Source organism: Carcharhinus amblyrhynchos, chromosome 11 (genome assembly GCF_965287045.1).
Source record: "Carcharhinus amblyrhynchos chromosome 11, sCarAmb.v2.hapA, whole genome shotgun sequence".
Classification (NCBI taxonomy): domain Eukaryota; kingdom Metazoa; phylum Chordata; class Chondrichthyes; order Carcharhiniformes; family Carcharhinidae; genus Carcharhinus; species Carcharhinus amblyrhynchos.
In genome coordinates this window covers 39,416,692-39,438,029 of record NC_137334.1, presented here as the reverse complement: position 1 = coordinate 39,438,029, position 21,338 = coordinate 39,416,692, and positions in this window count along the sequence as shown.

Here is a 21,338-nt window from a genome sequence, read left to right as displayed (position 1 = left end):
TTCCTACAAGGCAAGACTACTCTCCCTCTGCGACTATCCCAGGAAGCTGGACTATCTGCTGCTTGTAGTAGACTGGAACTGCAACAATGCCCTGGACATGAATGGCCTCTCCAGCATAGGTTCTCAGTTGGGTGGACATATACTTCAGTGTCAATGACTTACTGCCTTCGCTGAAGTACTTCAACATGTGTTTCCCACCAACAGTAGCTGAAGCATCAGTGTCCATCTCTGTCTGCAGTTGCTTGCCATTCACCTGACTGTCACTGTAGTGAGCACAGGTTTAATAGCAGTCACCTGATACAGAGAGTTAAAAGCAAAATACTGCAGATGCTAGAATCTGAAACAAAACAGCTAGAAAATCTCTGCAGGTCTGACAGCATCTGTGAGGAGGGAATAGAACCAACATTTCGAGTCTAGTTGATTCTTTTATCAGTTCTGCAGCAATGTGCTCCTTCATTTAACTTTCAAAACCCGCCCCTGACTTAAAACAAACACTGCAGCAATTTGCTGGATTTCGGGGCAATTCCTTCTTCCAATTTTATAGAGCTATAGTAGTTTTCCTTTCTTTTATTTGTTTCCCACACTTTTCAGAAATCCCTTTCAAGCATGCAAAACTTTTGAACCTTCTTTTGCTGTTCTTTGAACTGTGTGGCACTCATGGTGAGGGAAGCAGCTTCAGTCAGGTTTATCCTCATCGCCAGTGTGATAATCTCAGGAAGGAGCCGGTTTGTTGCAAACAAACTTTGTTATGAACCCACGCTGAGGTGCTTATTGGCTGATCGCCATCTTACTAAATTAGTGGGTGGTGCCAGTGCTGGATTGACAGGTAGGAGGGGCAACCACTGCCATTACTACAATTGCCAAGAACATCAATTATTTTAGAACAAAGTACTCTGGAATAATTTTTCTAAACCTAGCACCAACACAGTCTATTTATTAGTCACCATTACTAATAAGTAAAACTGAAGTCAATGTGGATTAAGGAGGACACTGTCCAATGGCTGTAGTGGTACCTGGCAGAAAGAAATTTGTGTTCTACAGAAGCCAACCATTTCGGCCTCCAGGACAGCACTTCTAGGGTTCATCCAAGTGTCTAGCTTCATTTACCTTTCTTCGATAATGGAGTAGCCCACTTCCACATGCAGCAAGACCTGTACAACATCCAGCCTTTGGTTGAGAAATAGCAAATGGTATTCATGCCACACAAATGCCAGGCAATGACCATCTCCAACAAGGGAGAGCTTAACCATATCTTTTTGACATTCATGGCATCATTATTTCAGACTCCCCCACAATCAATACTCGGGGGGTTACCATCGAGCAGAAATTCAACTGGACTAACAGAAGAAATAAATGTCATGGCTATGGGAGCAGATGCAAATAATTTATATTAGATTCAGACTTTGCCACTCAGAAGTAGAGGGGACCTTGTTTTTAGGTTTTAATGTTTTTTACAATTATAATAAGGCTATACTTTTAAAATGGTAAAATAAGATACTGAGCTAGAACCTGCTAACATCTCCATGGTTTAAGGTGATTGATTGCATTAGACCCTGATGTTGACTGGTGCAGCCCCTCCAAGAATGTTTCGGATCCAATAATTCTGTGCTCTGCTTTACATACATTCATCATTTGTTATATTAAGGGAACTTGAGCTTCCTTCTCTCCCTTCATGTGAATCTCAATATTCCTCCGGCCATGAGTCAGCAGCAAGGAGGCATGTGTGAGAGGTTTACTATAGTGTTCATCTTTAAAGAAATCAGGGAGTACAAAACCCTGGTTGGATGACACTTGGAGAACTGTGAGCAATTGGAAGCGGAGCAGTGTGGATTTAATAGAACCAAACTGGGTGTGTAAGGGTTAAATTACAAGGAATGGGATTGAACAATTAATTGTAATGTATGCACATTACAAGTGCCAGGCAATCACTATCTCCAACAAAAGAGGATCTAACCATCACTCCTTGACAGTCAATGGCATTACCATTGCCGAATCCCTCATTATCAACCTCATGGGCGTTACCATTGACCGGGAACTGAACTGGACTAGCCATATAAATACTGCGGCTCAAGAGCAGGTCAGAGATTAAGGACTCATCCCTGACTCTCCAAAGCCTGTCCACCATGTACAAGGTGCAAGTCAGGAGTGTGGTGGAACGTTCTCCACTTGCCTGGATGAGTGCAGCTCCAATAACACTCAAGCAGCTCAACACCATCCAGGACAAAGCAGCCCACTTAATTGCTATCCTTTCCATAAACATTCACTCCCTCTATCACCAACGAATCCTGATAGCCATGTCTACAAGATGTATTGCAGGAACTCACCAATGTTCCTTAGGCCGCACCTTCCAAACCTATAACTGCTGTCATCTGGTGGAAAAGACCAGTAGATACCTGGGAACCTCCACCACCTGGAGATTCCCCTTCAAGTCATTCACCACCTTGGCTTGGAAATCTATAGCTGTTCCTTCACTGTTGCTGAGTCAAAATCTTGTAATTCCTTCCCTAATAACACTGTGGACATACCTACACCTCATGCACTGCAGAGGTTTAAGAAGGCAGCTCACCACCACCTACTCAAGGGCAACTCGGGATGGGCAATAAATACTGGCCTAGCCAGTGATGCCCAAATCCCATCAGTTAATTTTGAAAAAATGCCTGGTATTAGAGGCTGATCTTTTAGGGGTGAAGTTTGGAAACACTTCTACACAAAGGGTAGTTGAAGTTTGGAACCTTTTTCACAAAGGTCAGCAGATGCTTTGTCCACTGTTAATGTTAAATACTGATACTAATAATTTTCTGTCAACCAACCGTATTAAAGGATACAGGATAATGATGAGTATCTGGAATCAACCCAGATTGAACGATTAATTGAACGATGGAACAGGTTTGAGGAACTAACTGGCTGGTCCTGTTCCTATGCTGCTATGTACACTGCTGGCCTCACTGTTAGCTTTGTAAGAAGCGAAGGATTAACGAATGAGGGACTGCCATTGAGATTCATTTTAAATGCTCACATGATAACCTTGCCTGAGGACAAGCAAGCCCTTGAAATCACGTCGCAGTAAGGAAATCCATGCATTCAGGAGAGGACTAGGAGAGTAAAATCAGAGGGACAAAACATCTTTAAAACATGATAGACTTGTGGTCAAAATGACCTTTTCTTAGTGTTAAAAAATCTTGTTATTATTTAAAGCAGCTGTGTCATTTACTGGAATTACATCAAATAGAGTGTGGACTTTCTCCTATAAAGAATAATAACATGATCTACCTTTCCAAAATTGGAAGCTATAATGGGACTGTTTAGTGTCTCAGCAATTGTGCTAATTGCCATTGATTTACATATGCAAAGAGGGCAAATTAAAAATAGATTTCTACTTTAACAGAAGAAAGCATAAACCTTTTGGCTAATAAGGTAAAGACCATCATTCTCTCGCAGTTAAAGGTTAATACATGAAATTATGAAAGTCAGTGCACTTTATTACTTTAGCTAGATATACATTAAATGCACGAGATTAATGATAAAACAGAAAGTCTCGCTGCACATGAGAAACTAATTTAAGTCCACAGTTGTAAAATATGTAAGAAAGAAAACAATATTGGGAAGTAAAAAACTATTCAGATATATGTTTTTAGTATCATATCAATGCAAGTCCTTGTGCATACATCATTTCCAATTAACTGCCTGTTATGAGGAATTTAGAGCATTTCTGGGTCTTGACCTCACAACACAAGCGTGGCTCAAAAGGCTCTATTTTTGTATGCAAAGCTCTGGTTGGGCTGAAGGCAAGCTAGGTGCCCAATTAATGGTGCCAAGTGCTACCTGGAGAAAAGAATTGGTTCTCAGGGCGATTCTTAAAGGCAGGGAGCTGCCATGGCTGGGCGTCCGGTTTCCTTAGGGAATGGAGCAGAAAATCTAACTGCATGCTTTCCATTTTGCAACCAAATATTTAGGAGGTTTTCCTTGGATTGCAAATCTATATCAATAATCATTTATGCATTTGCCCTTTTTGACTAAATGATCTGTTGCATTTAGATTTTCTTCTAATATTTCATGTATAAATAATTGATGTAATCTAAGATCTTGTTGCAGAAGTTTTTTTATTGTTTGGAGTGATAGATGACCTTTTACAAGACCAAAGGAAGCTACAAGAGGACATTGTTAATATCAAAGGCTGGATTAAAATGTGTTGAGTTAGAATTCGTTGTCAGTAAGTGTGAGGTGGTACATTTATATTGAAAAAGTTGAAGTGGGTTGAAGCTTTGGAAAAGGAGAAGGATTTGGGGGACAGTGCATCAGTTGCTGAGAATTGAACATGGGATGGTATTGAGGGTTTAAGGAGAATACGGTGCATGCTCATTACAATGTTGGCTGAAATGAAGAAATATTAACAAAGAAAGACTTAAGAACTTGTGTCTTTCATTGGAACAACACAGATAGCAATACAAGTGTTTAAAATGATACGCGGATAGGACACATTAATTGAAGCAAACTTTGAATTCAGTTCTAGCCACTGCACGGCAGGGCGGGTACACTGGCCTTGGAAAATCTGCAGCACAGATTCAACATGATGAAGCTAGACTTAAAGCATTAAATTATGAGAAGTTGCATAGGCCTGTATTCCATTGTGTACAGAAGATTGTGGGGTGATCTAATTGAGGTGTTCGAGATTGATAGGGAATGTAAATAATTTCTATATCCCTTGGTGGATGAATTTATTTCCTTATTTCACACACACAGGAACTCTTGTTAAACTTCATATTTCACGTACTTTTCCTAGAACTGGTAAAACCTTGGGCAACCTCTGCAGACTCCATACACATTTACTTGCACTCCATATATCCTCAGAACCTCTCCCTAGACCCTGAGGAACCCTCCTTAGAATCGGTATATTTTAGAGCAACATTTTTAGACTCTATACCCTTTTGCATCCAATTTTCTCTTTTACACACACTCCTTAGTCTTAGTACACCCTGATGCATCCTCCATAAAGTCCAGTGCGTACCTTTGTTAGATCCTGTACACACTCCGGCTCCTTGCTTCAACCCTTTATTCCATTAGAACGTTGCATGGGAAATAAGGTGGCCATTCAGTCCCTTAAGTCTGTTCACTAAGTTCATGGTAGCTCTATATCGCCAGTCCAATTTCTTGTCTCGCTTCCATAACTTTTACCCAACAGAAATCTAGTAATTCCAGTTTCAAATTTTGAAAATCTCAAGAGCTCCTTGAGGGAGAAATTTCCAGAATATGTCCACCACTGTTTATGTCAAGAATTACTCCAGAAATCATTCTAGAATGGCTGAATTCTAATTTAAAAGATGTGCCCCCTTGTTCTGAATTCACCCACTAGAGAAAATAGTTTCTCTCCAGCTACTCTATCAAGCATTTAATTATTTGAAATACCTCGGTTCCATCACCTCTTCATCTTCTATGCTCAAGGGATCACAAGTCTCGCTTTCATCTCGCAGACTATCCTTAGACTGGGTCACCCTCAGCTACCTGTTAATATTCGCACAATTTACCTGCAACAATTTACAAATTCTTCATTCGATTGTTAGAAGTTAGATTTGGAACGCTTGGTTTCCAAATTATATTTTTGATGATAGGGGACAAAACTGGACCTATGAATTTGATTTATTTTGATATGATTTATTTTTGTCACAAAGAAGCATAGATATCATAGAATCACTACAGTGCAAAAAGAGGCCATTCGATCCATCGAGTTTGCACCGACAACAATCCCACCCAGGCCCTACCTTCATAACCCCACATATTTACCCTGCTAATCCCACTACACTACACATCCCAGAACATTAAGGGACAATTTAACATAGCCAATGCAGCTAACCTGCACATCTTTGGACTGTGGGAGGAAACTCACGCAGACACGGGGAGAACATGTAAACTCTACACAGACCCAAGCCGGGAATCAAATTTAGGCCTCTGGTTTTGTGAGGCAACAGTGCTAACCACTCTGCCACCCCGCCACATGTATTGGAATACAGTGAGAAGTATTGTTTCTTGCGTGCTATACAGACAATAGATACCATGCATAGAATACATCAAAGAGAAGGAAAGGAGAGGATGCAGAATGCAGTGTTACAGTCATAGTTAGGATAGAGAGAAAAATCAACTTAATATAAGATAGGTCCATTCACAAGCCTGATAGCAGCAAGGAAGAAGCTGTTCTTGAGTTGGTTGGTATGTGATCTCAGACTCTTGCATCTTTTTCCCGATGGAAGAAGGTAGAAGAGAGTATGTCTGCGGTGTGTGGGATCCTTGATTATGCTGGCTGCTTTTCCGAGGTAGCAGGAAGTATAAATAGAATCAATGGATGAGAGGCCAGTTTGCATGATGAACTATGCTACTTTCACAACCCTTTGTAGTTTCTTGTAGTCTTGGTCGGAGCCATACCAAGTGGTGATACATCTGGAAAGGATGCTTTCTACAGTGCATCTGTAAAATTTGGTGAGAGTCATCGCGGACACGCTGAATTTCCTTCACCTCCTGAGAAAATAGTGATGTTGGTGGGCTTTCTTCACTATAGCTTCAGCATGGAGGGACTAGGACAGCTTGTTGATGATCTGGATACCTAGAAACCTAAAGCTCTCGACCATTTCCACTTCATCCCTGTTGATGTAGACAGGGACATGGCCTCCACTATGCTTTCTGAAGTCAATGACTATCCTTTATTTCACTGACATTGAAGAGGAGATTGCCATTTGTTGCCAGTTTTAAGTTTTTTTGGTAAAAATAATTTTGAAATATGTGAAATAGCAATAAAAATATAATGAAAACAACAATTTTAGCCAATTAAGCTGAAATCTTGTAAAATAAAAATAGAAAATGTTGGAAGCAGGCAACAGATTAAGCAGCATTTGTGGAGATGATGGAAAAGGTAATATTTTAGCAGCAGTAACCCAAGGGACCTGATTTCAATTGCCAGCTTGGGTCACTGTCTGTGTGGAGTTTGCATGTTCTCCCTGTGTCCGTGTGAGTTTCCTCCGGTGCTCTGGTTTCCTCCCACAGTCTGAAAGATGTGCCGGTTAGGTGCATTGACCATGCACTGAACAGGCACCAAAGTATGGCGACTAGGGGATTTTCACATATCTTCAGTGCAGTGTTTATGTAAGCCTACTTGTGACACTAATAAATAAACTTTAGGCATAAGAATACATAATATAGAATATAGAATATAAGAATGTATAAGGCATAAGAATCCTGTGTTAGTCAATGTCTTGCTACCATAGACATTATGTTGTAGATCAGCACATAATGTACAGTTTATCTTTTGCTCTCATATTTCCCCACACACCCCAGATATACTCTCTTTCACCTTCTTCCATTGGGTAAAAGTTACAAGAGCCTAAGATCACGTCCCAACCAATTCAAGAACAGCTTCTTCCCTGCTACTATCAGACTGTGAATGGTCGGACTTTATATTAAGTTGATTTTCCTCTCCATTCTAGCTGTGACTGTAACACTACATTCTGCACCCGCTCCTTTCCTTCTCTCCAAAGTACTCTATGAATGGTATTTTTTGCTTGAGCTGGAAGATCTTGCTGAAGAGCAGCATTTAAAAAGCAACAGAGGTGAAAAAGAACAAAGCATCCAAATGATGAAATAGAACATTGAAAGGCACTTTCATGAAAGACAGACGATTACTAAATGGCAGAAGTAATGTAAGCATGAGAATTTATTCAAATGCACTCTGCAGGTCCCTGGCTCTTTCTCCGCCGATGCTTCACCCTCAGCTGTTTTTTGGGCAGGTTTTGTCCATGGTATTTTGCCATTGCCTTCCACTGAGGAGTGGAATGAGGAGGCAGGTCCCAACTCTACCTTAGAAGGAACAGGAATTGAACCTGTGCGGTTGGTGTTATTCTGAAACATATGCTAGCTTTCTGAGCTAACCAGCTCCCCATACATGGGGGAGGGCAACATTTACCACTGTTGCCTCACAACACCAGGGACCCAAGTTCGACTTCTAATATGGGTCACTGTCTGTGTGGAGTTTGCATGTTCTGCCCATGTCTGCATGGGTTTCTTCTGGGTTCTCTGCTTTCCTCTCACAATCTGAAAGATGTGCTGGTTAGGTGCATTGGCCGTGTAATGAACAGGCACCAGGGTATGGCAGCTAGCGGATTTTCACAGTAACTTCAGTGCAGTGTTTATGTAAGCCTATTTGAGACACTAATAAACAGAGATTATAATTAAAATAACGATAAAAGCCAACAAAATAAAAGACACAATAATCCTGTATTAGTCAATGTCTTGCTACTGTAGGTATTATATTGCAGATCATCAAATAATGCATAGTCTATCCTTTTGCTTCCATTTTTCCCCACTGCTGCTAGACAAAGCTATAGTCTCTATAGTGAATATGTGGATCATAGTTCACATGTCGGGAACAGTGATAAAAATGTTCTTTTAGACTTGATACTTTCTGTACAGCATGGAGAATGTTCTATTCCCTCTTTCACTTGCACAGTGTGCCGTCTTGAAGTCGTATGCTGCTGTACCTGGCTGACGGCAGTGTTATTTCTATTGTAATGTGGGGTTTGATGCCACTAATTGTGTGTCCACGGCATAACAAAGCGTTTTGCACCGATGCGGTGTAATTAGCCTCTCTGGTGTATTTAGTGCCACAGTTAGTATCATTTTATTGCTTAATAAAATACCACCAGTCACTCTCCTGCACTGTTATTTATGCCATCTTCCCCATGGCATTAATCAGCGGCACGGTAATCAAACCCAGCTGTCAAAGGTTTCTCGGAACACAAAATGACATCTGACTGGTGAGATGTTTAAGAAATAGGAGATGAGTACTATCCCTCAGGATTCACACATTGTAAATTCATTTCTGAGGCTGACATATTCTATATGGGGTTTTGATTAAAAAGCCCATGCTGTAAACATGGGCCAACTGAGGAAATTCAAGCTGCAATAAATTGAAAAGTAGGCAGAGTGCTGATTCTGGCAATGAAGGATGTTGTGTGGACCAGGCAGGTAGTTGCCTGTGGCACACTCTGCTGCTTTGGAGTCTCTCTCAGTCTGTGTCGTACCATTAGGAACAGTGCTGTGAAAACATATTCCTCCCGCTGTGTGCTTTGCAAAAGAGATGACCAAAGCACACACTCCCAATGCTGTAGAAGCTTCTCCGGCATGAGCTGGCTCTATTCAAGTGCGTTTGGATATAAGTTCCATCATCATAGAATCCATACAGTACACAAGGAGGCCATTTGGCCCATCGAGTCTGCACCAATCACAACCCCACCCAGGCCCTATTCCTGTAACACCACACACTTACCCTGCTAGTGCCCCTGACATTAAGGGGCAAGTTAGCATGGCCAATCAACTGAACCCACACATCTTTGAACTGTGGGAGGAAACCGGAGAACCCAGAGGAAACTCACACAGACACGGGAAGAATATGCAAATTTCGCACAGACAGCGACCCAAGCCGGGAATTGAACTTGGTTCCCTGGTGCTGTGAGGCAGCAATGCTAACCACTGTGCCACCGTAAAGTTTTAGAATGAATTATTTCCGAGACATGAACCTTGTTAGCAAGGCTGGTATTTATTGATCACCCCTAGTTACCCTGAAAAGTTGGTTGATGGATCTTATTCTTTAACTGCTGGTTCCATAGATTGATCCAATTGAATGGTTTGCAAGGCCACTTCAGAGGAGAGTTTTCAGACAGTTTACACCATGTTGGTGTGGCACTGGAGTCACATAGGATATTCAGGAGAGCAGGTTTCCTTCCCTAAAAGGCATTAGTGAACCTAGTTGGGTTTCAATGGTGCTTCATGGCGATTCTTGCAAGCAGCTGCTTTGCTCTCTGTGCCTCCATCTGGAAATCATAGAAAGATGTGTGTCACCATTTCTTCAAGGGATATTTCTCATCCCTGGAATCCATTGATACAGTTTTGATAGTGACATGAGGGGCAGCAGTATCCGGGGCAGTGGCAGGATGACGGCATCATGGCAACTACCAGGGTAGAGAATGTATAGATAAATAAAGCACATGTTGCAGTCACCTTTCAGCTGAATGTTGAGGGATTTGAGACTCTTCCTGTTGAGGAATAGCACTGAACACTCACTTGGCACCTTGATAGTCACGAAGGTGCAATTGGTGATGTCCTGCTTCTGCTGAGATCCAATGATGGTGAAAAATCCCACCACCCTTTGTACCTGCAAAACGCCATCTATTTGAAATTTTACATACTTGCCAGTTCTCCTAAATAAGGTATCAGTGAGCTGCAAGATGTGATGGTGTGCTGCCACTTGCAAAACTCCAGCAAGGATTGCTGCTGATTCTTGGAAGAAACCAGAAATGAAGACATTCAAAGTTGCAGAGGAGGGATGGTAGGTATTGTTGTGACATTTAAGATCTTTTGCGTTAAGTGTGCTAACCTCATGTATCATGTGCCTGGACAGGTGCAGTCTCCTGCAACACTTAGTCTCTGACATGTCCAGGTGACAACTTATTTGGGGGCACACTTGATGCTGAGAGTATGGCCTCTATCACCTTCCTGCCTCTCATTGAGGTGAGCTGCACTTACACTGCTTCTGAATGTCCCTGTAATAGTCTCACCTTCTCTGGGACTTCAAAATTCCCTCAGAATAACCAAGCGCGCACAGAGCTCTTTCTCATCTGGGGACAGCTGTAGACCAATGGATGGGCACTTCACTAGCTGTGCACTCTTTTACGAGCTCACTTTATTAACACGGCCATATCTGGTTCTCCACTGGGTCATCATCACCGTCTCCTTCTAGTCGTCCCAGTTTCAGTGTCGTTCCTCTGGCTTCCCACAAAAATTGCAGACCAGCCTTGATCAGCTGACAAGGCCTGTCCGATGGTAATGGGTTATCGTTGATATTTGCTTACAAAGTCAGTTACAAGTGTGTTAAGAAAGTTGATTGGTCTTCCTCAGGTGTGTGGCTGGATCCTGCCTTCAGCAACACACTGTTGGGAATGGTGTTGGAAAAGTGGCATGGGTGCCAGCATTGAAAAGAATATGCTTTCAGATCCTTCCCATCAAAATTCTTCCCCACGTGTTTGACCGAGTTTACAATCTGTCTCATTCTTTTGGAACAGAAATATCACTACATACATATCTATATAATACATACAATTACTAACCTGTTATAAGTTGTTCTTGCATAAGCTGTGTTAACCCTCTTAAATCAGTTTGTGATCAATAACAGACCATGGCAGAAGACTGAATCTGAATCTGGCAGCAGTGAAACTAATTCTTATTCAGAGAAACTATATTAATCTCAAGTTAGAATTCAAAATGTTTGGTGTTGACAATGAGAGGGTGTGAATACGCTCAAGAGGTTAGTATTCAGGTATTGTATGTAATTAACATGGGGAGGGAATGCTGTTAACCATGCTCTGACCTGTCAGTATTTGATGCTGTAAATGGTAACAAAACATTTCACTCTCTGGCCCTCTCACATCCGTGAATATTATGTCAGTTTCTTTAATTGAGTTTTACAAAAGTTCAATTTAAAGCCCCAAAGAATTTTGTTTAAATGATCAAATTTAGTGTTGTCATTGTGTAACACTAATCACAGAAATTTGGTCTGTCAGACAGAACGGAGGCTCCACTGCCTCTGACTGTAATTAGCCTTCACGAGAACTCTGGGGAAGCAATTAGCGAGTAGCAGGTCCACCACTTGAATTGGGAACTGAGGTGGCCCCAAAGTGCTGGCTGCAACACCAGATAAATAAGCTGAAAATTCTTTGCTACAAAAAACATAACTGGAATACAACACCAGCACACGTTCCCCAGCTCAGTTAAAGTGTAAGGATAGGCGGGTGGCTTCAGTTCAATTTAAAAATACAGGGAAGAAAACTCAGTTACATTTGGAAGAAATTCATGGACAATCCACCTGTTTGAGAGCCGGAGCTATTAAAACGGAAGAGTTGCAAAACTCAGGAAAACTACAGTGATATCTGACTTTTTGATATCCTGAATGGCAAGAGCAAAAGAGGCTGCCAACTCCATGGCCCCCATACCCATAACCCTTTATACCCCAATGCCAACTAATGCTAGCTCATTGAGTCGTAGAGTCATAAAGATTTACAGCATGGAAACAGACCTTTTGGCCCAACTTGTCCATGCTGCCCTTTTTTTTAAACCAATTCATGCCAACCCATGGTCCCTGCCCATCACCATTTCCCCTGACACCTCCCATGCCAACTCATCCAGTATCCACCCAGAGGTGCTGACTTCCAGCTGATTCAGTAAGTAGCCATTGCAGCCTGAAGATATTTAGTGATGGTTGGATCTATAGTGGGCCAGTTCCCCCTCAGAAACTGTATATATCTTTTACTCAGACACAGACAAGACATTCATAAGAACATAAGAACATAAGAAATAGGAGCAGGAGTAGGCCATCTAGCCCTTCGAGCCTGCCCCGCCATTCAATAAGATCATGGCTGATCTGTCGTGGCTCAGTTCCACTTTCCCGCCCTCTCCCCATAACCCTTAATCCCCTCTCTTATCAAGAACCCATCAACCCGCTTCTTAAAAATATTTAGCGAGGCAGCCTCCACCACTTCAACGGGCAGAGTGAAATCATTCTTGAAGCAATCACATTTACTATGGCTCGTTGTGCTGATGTAACAAAACTCATTTGGAAGCTTTTTTTGTCAAACATGAGGGCACCACAGTTTTACTGGAGAAACAAGTGAATTTTATGAATTGCAAAACACAAATTAAAAATATTGAAATGCAATGTGATTAAAAGGAATTGAACTGATACAATTAGCATGAAACAATGATGGCATGGTGGCACAGTGGTTAGCACTGCTGCCTCACAGCAGTGAGGGACCTGGGTTCGATTTCCAGCTTGGGTCACTGTCTGTGTGGAGTTTGCACATTCTCCTTGTGTCTGCGTGTGTTTCCTCCGGGTGCTCCAGTTTCCTCCCACATTCCAAAGATGTGCGGGTTAGGTGCATTGACCATGCTAGATTGTCCCTTAGTCTGCTGGGATGTGTAAATTAGAGAGATTAGCAGGGTAAATATGTGGGGTTATGGAGATAGGCCCTGGGTGGGATTGTTGTTGGTGCAGACTTGATGGACTGAATGAACTCCTTCTGCACTGTAGGGTTACTATGGTTCTATGACGCCGTGGCTTTTATTCAGAATGGGTTTTGAGTTACTGAATTTTTGGAGACTTCTTCAATTCTTTCAAAGCAGTTTGCAAGCTTTTCCAAGTTGTAACCAAATCAGGATTAATACTTATTTCTGACAATGGGCCCAATTTTACCAACACGTTGTGCCTGATCTCGGGTGCGAAAACTTGGTAAAGTTGGGCGTGAGGCGAGTAGCATGATCCACGCATGCCTCTGCGCCAGTTTCCTCTTTAGCAAGGCTCAAAAATGGCTGCAATTGTGACCTCGACCGAAACGGGCTCATTTCGCATGCGCATTTTTGCATGCATTTAAATTGACTTAATGGGCCGTGCGCCCAACTTTACCGGCACTTCCCCTGTACCACTGTGTTCGCCCATCTGGAATCGGCATGAAACAGACATACTTCATATTAGTCCGATTTGGGTGCTCCATCAGTGAGGGTTAGTGAGGAGGTCAGTGGCTAATGTCCAATGCTGTCTGCTTCAGATTAGTTTTGGGGGTGGGGGGGGGTGGCGCGTGGATGGGCGAAGGGGGGGTCCGCTGACACTCTGCCTGAGATCAGTGGGGTGGGGGGGGAGGGGCCCGTGATTGATCTGGGTGACGGAGGGGGTGGGAGGATAAGGGAGTCAGTAATGTTGTGGGAGTAGGGCAATGTCTGTGGGGGCCAGGGGGAGACATTATTCGGCCCGGGAACGATGTGGCAGGAGAGCAGCGTTTCCAGACGTCGCTGGATTCCGGGGAAGTGCCGGAAGATTGGAAAATGGCTAATGTTACGCCGTTGTTTAAGAAGGGTGCCAGGCAAAAGGCGGGGAATTATAGGCCGGTTAGTTTAACGTCTGTTGTAGGTAAAATGTTAGAATCCGTCATCAGGGAGGAAATAGCGAGGCATCTTGAGGGGAATTGCTTGATAGAGCAGACGCAGCACGGTTTCATTAAAGGGAAGTCGTGTCTGACAAATTTACTGGAGTTCTATGAGGATGTGTCTAGGGCAGTGGATAGAGGAGAGCCGGTGGATGTGGTCTTTCTAGATTTTCAGAAGGCGTTTGACAAGGTACCTCACAAGAGGTTATTGCAGAAGGTCAGGGGGCATGGAGTTGGGGGTAGGGTGTTAGCGTGGATAGAGGATTGGTTGTCAAATAGGAGACAGAGAGTGGGGGTCAATGGGTGCTACTCGGATTGGCGGTTGGTGACTAGTGGAGTGCCCCAGGGGTCGGTGCTGGGGCCTCAGCTATTTACCATTTATATAGATGATCTGGAGGAGGGAACCGAGTGTATGGTGTCGAAATTTGCTGATGACACCAAGATTGGGGGAATGGCAAATTGTGTGGAGGGTGTGGAGAGTCTGCAGAAGGATCTAGATAGGCTGGGCGAATGGGCCAGGAACTGGCAAATGGAATTTAATGTTGGCAAGTGCGAGGTGGTCCACTTTGGTAGGAATAATGGTAGGAAGGATTATTACTTACGTGGAGAAAAACTGCAGCAGGCGACAGTGCAGAGGGACCTTGGGGTCCTTGTGCATGAGTCGCAAAAACCCAGCTTGCAGGTGCAGCAGGTGGTCAGGAAGGCGAATGGGATGCTGGCCTTCATAGCGAGGGGGATTGAATATAAAAGTAGGGAGGTCTTGCTGCGGCTGTATAGGGCATTGGTGAGGCCGCAGCTGGAGTACTGTGTGCAGTTTTGGGCGCCGTACTTACGCAAGGATATTTTGGCCTTGGAGGGAGTGCAGAGGAGGTTTACTAGGCTGATGCTGGAGTTGAGGGGGTTGAGCTATGAGGAGAGGCTGAATAAACTAGGCTTGTACTCGTTAGAGTTTAGAAGAATGAGGGGAGATCTCATTGAGACGTATAAGATGATGAATGGGATGGATAGGATAGAGGTGGAGAGGCTCTTCCCGCTCAGAAAGGACAGTAGGACTAGGGGGCACAGCCTCAAGATAAAAGGGGGGCGGTTTAGAACGGAGTTGAGGAGGAACTTCTTCACTCAAAGGGTGGTGAATCTCTGGAATTCTCTGCCCGTTGAAGTGGTGGAGGCTACCTCGCTAAATATTTTTAAGACGCGGGTTGATGGGTTTTTGATAAGAGAGGGGATTAAGGGTTATGGGGAGAGGGCGGGAAAGTGGAACTGAGACACGACAGATCAGCCATGATCTTATTGAATGGCGGGGCAGGCTCGAAGGGCTAGTTGGCCTACTCCTGCTCCTATTTCTTATGCTCTTATGTTCTAATCATTTTTGTTTGTGCTTGTGCATTTGGAGGCGCTGCAGGGTTTTGGGCTCATTCAGCCCCACCCACAGGCTTGTGCAGTGCAATTTGGAATTGATGATATTTCTTCAGGCAGAGAGCATAAGGGGGCGCCTCAGAGCGGGTGTAAAAGTCGGATCTGAAACCCTCCCAGTTTCAAGTCCGCCCAGCACTTAGAATCAAAATGGTAAAATAGGGCCCAATATCTCGGTCACTCTCCCAACACTGGCATCACAGCTCTGCCCTACCTAATGACTAAGAATTGTTCTCCTTACATACAAACATATGGAGCAGGAGTAGGCCACTCAGCCCGTTGAGCATGTTCTATTTAATTAAGTCATGGCTGATCTGATTGTAACTCCAACCCCATATTTCTGCCCCCCCTGCCCCTCCCCCATCCCCAGTAGTATTTCACCACCCTTATCAATAAAGAACCGACCTGGCTCTGCCTTAAAAATATTCAAACGCTGGGATATTTCTTCCTCTCATGGCGATGGGAAGTACCGTCCTCTCGCTGGCAGTGGGGCCTTATGGTCCTGCAGCTGTCAACAGGGTTCCTTGTTGAACACAGTCCTCATCTTCAGGAAATCCACGGTGGGGGTGCATCTCTGTCTTAAATGTGTGACCTCTTTTAAACAGAGTCCCCTAGGTCTAGACGCTCTGACAAGAGGAAACACCCTCTCCACATCTGCCCTGTCAATGCCCCTCAGGATCTTAAAGGTTTTGATCAAGTTGTGTATTATTGTTCTAAATGCCGATGGATAGAAGCCTAACCTGTTCAACCTTTCCTCATAAGGCAACCCACCCATTCCTGCTATTAGTCAAGTAAACATTTGCTGAACTGCTTCTGATGCATTTAATTTTTTTCTGAAATAAAGAAACCAATTCTACATATAGTATTCCTGATGTGGTCTCATCAATGCCCTGTACAGCTGAAGCATAACCTCTCTACTTTTGTAGTCAGTTCCACTTGCAGTAAACAATAACATTCTATTAGCTTTCCTAATTCTTGCTGCATCTGTATACCAACCTTTTATGATTCATGCACTAGGACACCCTGATTCCTCTGTACCTCAGAGCTCTGCAATCTCCCACAACTTACATAATAAGCTTCTTTTATAGTCTTCCTGCCAAAATGGAGAATTTCATATTTTCCCACATTGAGCACCATTTGCTAGATCTTTATCCATTCACTTAATCTATTTATATCCCTTTGTAACTCCTATGTCTTCCTCATAATTTATTTTCCTCTCTATCTTTGTGTCATCAGCAAATTTAGCAACCATACCTTCAGCCCCTTCACCCAAATCATTTATATAAATGATAAAAAGTGGAGGTCCCAGCACTGATCCCTGTGACACATCACTCTTCACATCATGCCAACCAGAAAAAAAAATTATGCCTACTCTCAGTTTCCTGTTTGCTAGCCAATCTTCTATCCCTACCAATATGTTATTTGTTACACCATGAGCTTTTACTTTTTGCAATAACCTTTGATGTAGCACCTTATCAAATGCCTTCTGGAAATCACATAAATTCACTGGTTCCCCTTTATCCACAACACACGTAAATCCTTCAAAAAACACCAACAAATTGGTTAAGCTTGATTTCACTTTCACAAAACCACTTCGACTCTGCCTGATTGCCTTGAATTTTTCTAAATGCCCTGCTATAAAATCTTTAATAATGACTGTCTCCTTTTTTATGGGTATCACTCACTTGCCGAGTAGCTCCCTTCATTATGTTAGGAAACCAGACATGTAGTCCTTTGGGAGCAACATAAACACTCTCATCTCTGCCAGTATGCTGAATACTCAAGTAAGCTGGCAAAAGCTAGAAATCCACACACAGGAGCATCAAATGGAAAGCACTTAAATGGCCATGCTACAGGCCAGAGGGGAATGAAACAGCTTGTCATTGGTGGCTGCTGGGAATGTTCTCTTGTATACCATAACCAACAGACAGGATAACAAATGGGGGAAGCTGCTAACATATACCCTACGGCTGCAAAATACAAGCCACAACTGTTTTGTCAGTTTGGTAACATAATGATAATACTATCTCTGACCCCACTGAGCTGAGCAGGGTGTTTGCCAATTACTAGAGCTTACTGTATACTTTGAGATCCCATGTTAATTCAACCTCCTCCTGTCCAAGCTCTTTGAGGAAAGCACTCAGTTGCCAAACTTCTCAGTGAAATCCATCTGGCAGTAAGAAGCCTCCAATCTGGAGAAGTTCCAGGCTTGCTGAGTTTCATGATGCCTTATTTTCCCACTGCTGAAACCTCCTCACCCTTACTGCCTCTATATGTTCCTGGATCAGCCAATCAAGTTCTCAACAGAACAATTTTAAGACTCTGGATCTGTAGCTCCCAAATGGCTGACAGTAAGTATGCATCATGCAAATTCAACTCCCAATAATATCGGAGGAACTTGACTTCCCAAACTTTAGGTACAATTGTTGAGTTCCCGCCATCCAAGAGACTGGTATAAGATAACTGCCTACATAGCTTTTAGTGAGGCCTTTCCCTAGTTTGTGTAACATTCTGTACATGTGCTAGAACCTGTGCACATGTGATAAGGTGCATTTCACTCTGGCGCTGAAAATAAGGAGCCTTTATTTAGATTTTTTTTAATGCATTTGCTTTGATGGTGCCAGAAGTGACACATTACTGTTGACATTGTTCCTTTACGTCAAATCTTTCAGGCAGCAGAGGAACAGGGAGGATCCTTGCCACTGGTGAGTTCAGGTGAGAAAATTTGAGCTACCTTATCTCCACCTCATCATAAGCAAAGCTGCACAGAAAAACAGCCACAGAATTTGAACGTGATGTAAATCCTATTTGCGATATCAGTGTTTCAGCGGTATGTGCTTCCTCTTTGTACTTTTATGGAACGTGGGCATCATTGGGAAGGCCAGCATTTGCTGCTCATCCCAAATTGCCCTTACACCGAGTGGCTTGCTAGACCATTTCAGAGGGCAGTTAGGAGTCAATTACATTGCTGAACATCTAGAGTCACGTGCAGGCCAGAACACACACGGATGGCATCAGTGAACTGGATGGGTTTTTATGACAATCGATGGTCATAGCTTCATGGTTATGTAATAGCTTTCAATTCCATGTTTTACGAATTGAATTTAAATTTCACCAGCTGCCATTGGTGGAATCTGAACCTACATCCCAAGAGCATTAGTTGGGCCTCTGGTTCACAAGCCCAGTGATGTTACCACTACACCATGGCATTGTTGTCAGTGCAGTTTTTTGTCTTCTTGTGTTTCTTTTTTCCTTCATTAGTTTGTCTCCCCTTCACAACTTTCCCTTAAGCTGAACATTGTTCCAATTGAAAGACTACAAAATCTACTCTTGGAGCAGCTAGATGCAAGTGAACTAAATTCAATGACCCATCAGTTTTTTTCTCATATACTGTAAGTACCTGGACTACTTTGCTCTGATTGCTCAGATGCAGTTGGTTAAATAATCTTATGTATTCACTTGTGGATGCATAAGATTATTTAACCAACTGCAACCAAACAGTGAGGAGCTCAGAGCATTCACAGATACACACATATTCCCATCACTAATAAATCTGAAAACATAGAAGGGAAACAAATACTCCGCAGTTAGTTGATTGAAGTGCAGAACAGGCCTGTCCTGAGAAAAATGAAGGATAGAAATGGTAGGATTTAGGAACCATGGGTGATAAGGGAAATTGTAAACTTCATCAAAAGGGAAAAGGAAGCATACGATAGGACTAACATCTAAAAACTGATGAAGCCCTTGAGGATTTTAGTGGAAGCAGGAAGGAACTTAAATGTGGAATTAAGAAGGCTAAAAGGGGCCATGAAGTGTCTTTAGTAAGCAGGGTCAAGGAGAATCCCAATGCTTTTTATGTATATATTAGGAGCAAGAGAAAGAGTAGGCGCACTCACAGACAATGGAGGAAAATTATGCGTGGAACCATTGGACATTAGTGAAATCCTTAATGAGTACTTTGTATCAGTATTCACCAAGGAGAAGGTCATGACAGATGTTGAGGTCAGAGATAGTTGTGTGAACACTCAAGTGATTGTCAATATATCAAAGGAGGAAGTTTTGGGTATCCTAAATTGCATTAAGGTAGACAGGTTACTGGGGCCAGATGGGATCTATCCCAGATTATTGTGGGAGGTAAGGGGAGATATAGCTGGGGCGTTAAAAGATATCTTCACATCTTCTTTGGACGGAAGAATAACCCATGTTGTTCTGCTGTGTAAGAATGGAAGCAGGGATAATCCAGGAAATTAAAGGCCAGTGATCCTAATGTTTGTGGTGGGAAAGCTTTTGGAAAAGCTATTGAGGGACAGAATATATGCACACTTGGAGGAAAATGGCCTCGTTAGCGACGGGCAACATGCTTTTGTATGGGGGGGGGGTCATGACTCAACAACTTGATTGAGTTTTTTGAAGAGGTGACAAAAAATAATTGCTGAGGGAAGGGCTGTGGATGTAACTTATATGGCCTTTAGTAAGACATTTGACAAGGTCCCACATGATAGACTGGTACAAAAACTAAAATCGCATGGGATTCAGGGTGGGCTGGTTAGATGGATACAGAACTGGCTTGGTCATAGAAAACAGGGAGTAGCAGTGGAAGGATGTTTTTCAGAATAGAGATCTGTATCTAGTTGTATTCTGCAGGCATCAGTGCTGGGACGTCTGTTGTTCGGAATATATATAAATTATCTGGAAGATAATGTGGGTTGTCTGATTAGTAAGTTTGCAGATGGCATGAAGATTGGCAGAGTTGCTGATAGTGCTGGGGATTGTCAAAGGATACAACAGAATAGAGATAGATTGGAGACTTGGGCACAGAAATAGCAGATGGAGATTCATCCCGACAAATGTGAGGTGATGCCTTTTGGAGGATCAAATTTAGGTATAAATTATACTGTAAATGACGGAACCATTCGAAACATTAACATACAGAAGGACCTGGGCATGCAGGTCCACAGTTCCCTAAAGTGGCGGCACAGGAGGCCAAAGTCATTAAGAAGACATATGGCATGCTTGCCGTCATCAGCCGGAGCACTGAGTACAAGAGTTGGGAAATCATGTTGCTGCTGTATAAAACCTTGGTTAGGCTGCATTTGGAATATTGTGTGCAGTTGTGGTCACCATATCACCAGAAAAACATGGAAGCTTTGAAGAGAGTGAAAATTAGGTTCTCCAGGATATTGCCTGGTTCGAGGGTATGAACTATGAGGAGAAGTTTAATAAACTAGGATTGTTTTCACTGGAAAAACAGAGGCTGAGGGGAGACCTGATAGAGGTCTATAATACTATAAGAGGCATAGACAGGGTGGATAGTCAGAGGCTTTTCTTAGGATGAAAGTGTCAATTACAAGAGGGCACAAATTCAAGGTGAGAGGGGGAATGTTTAAAGGAGATATGTGGGTTAAGTTTTTCACAGAGTGGTGGGTGCCTAGAATGCGCTACCAGAGGAGATGGTGGAAGCAGGCTCATTAGCAACATTTAAGAGGCATCTGGATGGATACATTAATAGGGAAGGAATAGAGGGATACAGACCAAGTAAGGACAGAAGAATTTTGTTATAGTTTACTTAGGGCACCATGATCGCCATAGTCTTGGAAGGCTGAAGAGTCTGTTCCTGTGCTGCACTTTTCTTTGTTCTTTGTAGATCTTTCTGTTACTGAAAGCAGAACAACACCATAATAAATAATGGTCATGCTATTGAAAGCTTAAATAAAACTAATATGCTTTAAACTTCCTGCAATAATATACCGTTGCTTCATTGAATCAGACCTTTAACTGATGAAGATATAGAATTTAATTCTTTTTTGAGCATCTTCCTTGAGGAATATTGTCGACAATAGGTAGCATTTCAATGCTGATGTAGTGTGACTCATTCCTGCTTCCCCAATATTGAAATCAAATTGGTGTCTATGTTTT